This window comes from Camponotus floridanus, unplaced genomic scaffold (genome assembly GCF_003227725.1).
Source record: "Camponotus floridanus strain SB8 unplaced genomic scaffold, Cflo_v7.5 scaffold37, whole genome shotgun sequence".
Taxonomy (NCBI): Eukaryota; Metazoa; Arthropoda; class Insecta; order Hymenoptera; family Formicidae; genus Camponotus; species Camponotus floridanus.
In genome coordinates, this window is record NW_020229514.1 from 1062658 (window position 1) to 1070408 (window position 7751).

Consider the following 7751-nt stretch of genomic DNA (forward strand, 5'->3'; position numbering starts at 1 on the left):
ATATTATACATAAATAATATATTATATATATATATATATATATATATATATATATATAATATATATATATATATGTAATATATAAATTTTAAATTTTAAATTTTATACATATATTGCAAATTTGATACGAAATAAATAAACGTTTTGCGTTGTGGAAGGGGCGCTTAAAATCTGCGATTTAGAACTTTGCGAAATCTTTCTCGTATAAAATAGCATCTATTTGTCTGACGTAAGAGAATAAAATGCAAAAGTAAAAAATAAAATGTTTCCTTCGATCGAAAATTCTCCCCTTCTACGACTTTACATCGAATGAAGAATTGCGCTCCCTTTGAAATCCCGCGTTTCCTCCCTCACCCTCGTGTCGTATTCCACCCTCATGTCGTCAAATAAATCTTACAGGACAGCGATCGGTCCTTCTTCGATATTGGTGGGAGAACGACTGGACCACCGCAACTACGATGCTAAATCTAGCCTAGTCGTGCGCTTTTATTCGACGCTTTTAGCTCACGTCGCTCGTGGATTTTTAATCATCAACGAATGCATTCGAAAGGCCTATAATTTTAACTATAGATTCTCGGATTAATTTGGAGATGATTTGTTTTTCGGGCAAAAATTCGAAGCAATTTTTTGGAGATTGAATATTTCAATATATACGTATATGCCATATATATAAGTATGCCAGAAAAATTATACTTCCGAACAATTAAATCTAAAAATAGTACAAAGGATAAGATTTTATCGTCGGATTTTATTTTTCAGAAATTTTAATTCTTCGAGAGCTCTCTTAATTTTTAATAATTTTATAATTAATAGAATATTAAAAGAATTTTGATCAAGAAAAATTAAAGTTTCATGTAAGATTTTTTGTAGACTCCCATGTAAATAATCTTCTATAAAAAAACTGGATAAAATTGATATTATCAAGTACAAATTGCAAATATCTTGTTCTTCTTTGTTTTAATTTATTTTATCTTCAAATTATAATATTCTTTTACTATAACAAAGTGTAGATATCCGTTTATATTTAGGAAACATTTCATGTTAATTGTGACATGATCGGAATCAAGATTAAATATGACCTAGATAACTTGTGGATTTAGATATATCTCGTATTTTAGAAAAATATTCTTTAAACATTTATCATTATTTTAGAAAAATAAAGAGATAGAGAGAGAGAGAAAGCACTAAACGATCGAAATGCGGGCCATCGGTGGCCGCGGAACTTGTTGACGATGTAAATCGCGAAAAACCTGTGGCGTTTTCTATGAAACGGTCCGCTCTCCAAGATACACCATGTGAACGCCATCCCCTCCTTCTCACCTGTCCGCTCCTTTTTTTTTCTTCTCGCACGCGGATGGATGTGCGACCGAAACAACGAGCGATTTAATTTGGTGGCCACGCGTATGCATCGCGCGACGGACGGGCCGAAGCATTTTTTCGTCGAGGCCGAGTTTTCCTCTCTCTTTTATTTTTTTATTCCATCCCCCGTCCACCTTCCCTCTCGCTTCGCGTTCTCTCCTTTTTTTTTCGCTCCCCCGACGAAACAATTGGTTAGAGGGTGCGGGCGGAAGGGGCGCGGGCACGGGATGCTCGAGGCGGGCGCGTGTGAGGGTGGCGGAGGAGGAGAATCGGGGGTGCAGCGGGGCGGTGGAGCGAGATTGGCGCGGTACAGAGAGCGCGCGCGGAGGCTGGATGAGAGAGATGAAGTGGCAGATTAACGTCAACCGACGTAGGCCATTCATAACTGGGCTCCGGTGCCGCGGCCGCGTGTACGACGGAGGGCGAGTGAGCGAGTGAGTGAGCGGAGACGTACGTTGTATGTACGTGCATACGTACGAGCGGCGTTTGATCTGTGTGCGGGCGCGCGCACGACGATTTATAGAATTGGAAAAACGATATCGGAAAAATAGTAAACTTTATTGATGAATCCCTTCCCGAGACCTCTAAGCGATATCACAACGAGCGCGAGTCGACCGCATTCCCGCGGTGCTACAGGTGGCATGTAAGCCAATCGACGATTCCACTCCTCCACCACCTCTTCCTCCTCTCCCTTTCTCTCTCTCCCTCGCGGTAACTTCCCCCCCCTCCCCCGCCCCTCTCTATATCCGCGTACTCTTTGACTGACGCTTCCCGTCCTTCGTAAAAATACCTTTGAAATTCGCCGGAATTAAAATCGCCGCGAGAAACGTGGCGCGTGTCGCCCGCGCGCGGATTCGCGAGGATTCGCTTCTTTCGAGATTCTTTCGCGTGTCTGCGAGGCAAAGGTAAGTCTAAAATTATCAGTCTTAACTTTGTAAGAGAAGGAAAATGAGAGAGAAAGCGTTTTTGAGAGAGAAAAGATTAAAATATGTAGATACTAAGTAAGCTTGCAGGGAAATGTAAATTACATGTACAATTTATATGTAAAATTATGATCGAAAACAAACACGTGCAATCAGCAAACAACAAAGAAAATTTAAAACATCGAAGATTAAAATTTCTATGAAAAAAATCAATGCGATGTGCCAAAAAGAAAAATACTGTTGCATCCCTTACGATGTCTTACGATAAAAAAAGTAAGTTAGTCGTAAGAGTTCCGTTTACATCGATTTCACTCTCTTGCAAGCTTATATATATATATATATTTAAAAGTTTTCGTGGCTGTTCTCTTTACATGTTTTGTGCAAGAGTATTTATTACAAAATTGCATTTTACATAAAAAGAAAGATTTATTCAATTGAATATTATATATTTCCTCCGACAAGATAAATAAAAAAATGTCTTGTATCCCTTAATTCTGATATGAAAATTATCTATATAATTATAATTGTTTTAAAATCTTTTAAAAGAAATGTCAAGGTCTCAAATAATTTATATATTTATATCAAACAATAACTTAAAATAGATAGTTCTCATTACATAATTAATAAAACAATAATTAATATTATAAAAGTAAGAAGTAATATATAAATTATTGTAAATTACTTACTCCTTTACGTTGGCCATCGTCCGACGCATCCTCGAAATTCCTTTTTGTCTTGGGTCGTCTGTTCTTTTATGGCACTCACATGACGAAAATACGATTAATTACGTTTGCATTTGCACTAATCACTCGAATACAACGATCGCGCGATACTTTGTACGGCACTCCCGATATTAATCGCACGCGATGTGCACTTTATTAAATTGCGACGGAAAAACAATGCGAGAACTTTGTTCGCACAAAGTTACAATTTGCGCGTCAGTGTTGCTTTTGTTACTATTAAAAGATATATTTCGTTTCAACGATTATTATTTTGTATTATAACGTATAAGTGCGCACGTATAAATATACGAAATTCAAATTGAAGATAAATATTCGTAAAATAAATTTCATTTTTCTTTTATATATATATATATATATATATATATATATATATATATAATATATATATATATATATATATATATGTGTGTATATATTTCGAAAATATATTGTCGCTTTTCTAACTATTCGCGTAATATATCTCAACACATTATATCTAATGGCATAATACCCATTTTAAATTAATTATTAATAAATAATTAATATATAGCTTTTTTCAATATTTTAATCACTCGATTAAAACGACTCGCACGCTTATCATATCGAGGGCTTTTAATTCGTACAAATTCGAGATTAACAAATTACATCTGACTCGATGAAAAAGTCAAAGCGAAATATTTCTCTTCGTGTATAAAAAATAATTATCACCCGTTAATATTGCAATCAAGGATTATCAATCTGCGCGATTAATTAACTCTAGTGACTTGTAAGCGAGACGATAATTATTTATCGAAAGGTATATATTTCTCACGATACATATATATAATTTTAAACTACGAGTTGAAATATATTCGGAAATAATACTATAATATAATAAAACTTGTTATTTTATTGTAAGGAATTGACCAATATAACCAACAATTATTTCTTTGAGTATAGACTCAAATATATTCTATCTTTATTCTTTGAACTGTTTCATCGATTTAGATTTAATAATTTATCAATAATTTTTTAATTGAAGGCACACTATAATAATATACATGAATCGCAGGATCGAGTGATTAAGTACTAGAAAAAGCCAAGATAATAATCCTTTATTAATAATTAATTAATAATTGCTAAGCTGTGTTCAAACGAATAATATGAAAATATAAAAATTCTCACAATATATCTCACGTTACCTGCTTTTCAGTCTACTCGACTGACAAGGTCGCGTGGTTACTGTAAACAATGACGTGTTATACGTCATAAGCCGTCGAATTCCGCGTGTGACGCTAACAATGACAAGGCCACACGGTTAAATATAATAGCGCTATACGCCATAATCGAAAAAATGCCGTGGAACAATAAAAATCTCTCTCTCTCTCTCATTATCTATACGAAATAATATTTAATTATCACATCATAAATTTATACAAGATATTCAATTTCTCGAAAAGCTTTAAACTAATCATTAAATGTCTAGCGCGATCGTTCTTTATTGTTATTCCAATTAACAATTATTAATCTGCGCGATCATTTAATATTCGATTATTTATTAGCCAACGATTCATTTATAATCTCGCTTGCGGGACTAAAATAGTCATTATGTCATTACCTTCGAATTTTTCAATTATTAAAACGTCTTTCGAGTCGAGCAATGTTACAATGAATTAACTTAGGAGGTAAAATTTTAATACTTAATAAAAAGACATTTAATCGTTAGTTATTGTCACACTCGACGGCTTATGACGTATAATGTTATGATTACGGCAACCGCGCGACCTTGTCATTTGTGTAACGCGGTTTGAGCCACACAGTAAGACATTATTCGTTTGAACGCGGTCGCGACAAGATGTTCAGCGCGATCTTCCTTTACTATTAATCGAATTAACAATTATTAACTGTGCAGTTAATTAATATTCGATTATCGATTGGCTAAACGATTCATTTAATATCGATAGTGACATTTAATCGTTAATAATTTGTCAAAAAACAGGTGACATTTAATCGTTAATAATTTGTCAAAAAACAAGTATGACTTATTCGATATAATTGATTGAGATCTATCGCGCGAATCATAACTATGCGAGCAAAGTTTTTTCGCATTTTCTTTCATCTCTCAATTTAATAAAGTGCGTTGCGTGCGATTAATATCGGAAGTGCCGTATAAAGTACCGCGTGATCGTTGTATTCTAGTGTTTTATTAGTGCAAGTATAATCGTAATTAACCGAGTTTTCGCGAGTGTCATGTGAGTGCTACCTAAAGGAGTAATAAAGGACAGGAGAGAAAAGGATAGAAGCTCGGAAAGACATCGGGGAATGGCACCTGTGAGTAAATAATTTATAATTTGTTTAATCTATTCTTTATTACTTTTGTGATATTAATTACTTATTTCTCGACACGGAAACGATATATTTTATATGATTATGTTGTATAATATATAAAGAGTATTTTAGCTTATACTCTTTAAAATTTGATTAAGAGATTGGAAATTAAAACATACACACACAAACAAAGCTTGTCTGTATTATTTATTCTTACAAATTACATGACGTTTAAACCTATTATTCTCTAATCGTTATCATTAGTATTATTTTTATATATTATAATTTAAACTATTAAGTTTATAATATGCATGTTAATATAAGAATATTATAAATGAAAATTATATTACATATCTCGTAGATCCTTTGCATGTGTGTGTATGTATGAATCTTGTATTGTATGTACATAATTCAGGTCTCTTTTCTTATCTTTTTCTCATCATGAAAATTTTAAAATTTCAATATTCTTTCAATTTTTTGTTTCTTTTTTATTTTTCACTTATCTTAAATTTGTATTTTTTATCATAATTTCACAAATTTTATATATTATATAAATATATGTATAAAATGATTTTTTTATCACTTTTTTCTAATAATAATAAATTTTTAATTTTTTCAAAAATATGCCAAACTTTGAAGTCCGTTTTCTAATATATGTTATATCAAATTTTATTATACTTATGTTTAATTAGAAAAATTAAGTATTTTAATATTAATTTATTGTATACATAAAGATATTCCAAAACGCAATAACTATAAAATATTTATAATTTTTAGATAAAATTTTACTTTTTAACTTATAAAGTGTGTGCAATATGTGCATATATAATAAATTTATAAAAAAATATTTAATTTTTCTAATTAAATATAACAGTATAATAAAATTTGATATATTATAATATATAATAGAAAACGGAAGAACTTCAAAGTTTGGAGAATTTTTGAAAAAATTAAAAATTTAATATTAAAAAATTATAAATATATAATATATATACTAAATATTTAAAAAAATGAAAATTGATAAATAATGGATGTTATTTTATAATAAAATTAAATGTATAAATTTCAATCTGACTGGATATATGCATACAATATACATACAATTATTTAATTTATCTTGAAAGTACATAATTCTGCAGTTTCACACATTTCCTTGAAGGAATAAAATAGGATCAATTTTTCTTGAATATATTAAGCGAATTGTCCCTTTCAATAATTTTGAAATAAATAAGAAATCTTAAAATACGTATTGAAAAAATATACGTATTGCAAAATATTTCAAATTATATGACAATAATATTAAATAATAATCATCTTTCATTTCCATTGTTTTTGATTATAAGCATATATTTTGTTTGCATTCTTTTTTTCTTACTTGTTACAAGAAGATTAATTAACATGCACCACGAAGTCGGGTTATTTGTATCGGGCTTATATTGGGCGGTAGCACAATGTCCGAGCTACAGAATGTAATCGAGTTCGATACGGTAACCCATTCCCTTCCCCTCTCTCCTTTCCACGCCTTTTTCCCTCTCCTCTCCGCGCGGGTGATTTTATTGTTATCGTATTTTGGCGTAAACCTCGTAACCCCGTAACAACGTATTATCGACGACATCAAATATCGTTACTACACATTTGCCGATAAATAGCTTCTATCGCGTTTTCACCATTTTTAACTCCCACGGCCGATTTTTTCTGCTTCCGTTTTCCAGATTCAAAAAATGCCACACGTCGGTATAAAATATTCAAGCGTTATACAGGATATCTCATAAATAAAGTCTCATAGATAAAGTACAGATTTCTTGTGAAAAAATAAGCATCTTTTTTCTTTCAAAATTTTAAGAAAAATTGTTTTCGAGATATTTTAATTTTTCATATCATTTTTGGCAAAAATGCAATTAGTAATATTATGAAAATTGTTCATCTTACATTTCTTCTTAATTAAGCGTTTTCAACGTTTAATTATTAAAAGAATAGCAAAGAAATCTCAGTTGATGCAGAAATTTTGTTGATCCTTCACGGTAAAGTACACTTTGCTGCCATAAAGCAATTTTTTTATTTTTTAATCAATTCAAGTAAAATTTCTTCAAACAAATTTCTTTCATTATAAGAATAATAATATAAAGTAATATAATTATAATATATATTAAATCTAATTAAGAGAATTATTAAAATTTTTACACAAGAAATCAAGAAACAGCAAATTTAACTGCAAAATATTAAAAAATAATTATTAAATTTTGTCAAACGAAAAAGATGATTATTTTTTGACAAAAAATACGATAGTGTGTATCCTATTTATATCACTATCTAATATTTTACATTCAAAAATTATTTAACATGTAATATAAATCGTGGAATTTTAAAAGTTGTAAGATTTTTTGTCGGATTATTTCACGAAAATGTTAAATAAATAGCATTTAAATGAAACATTGTTGGG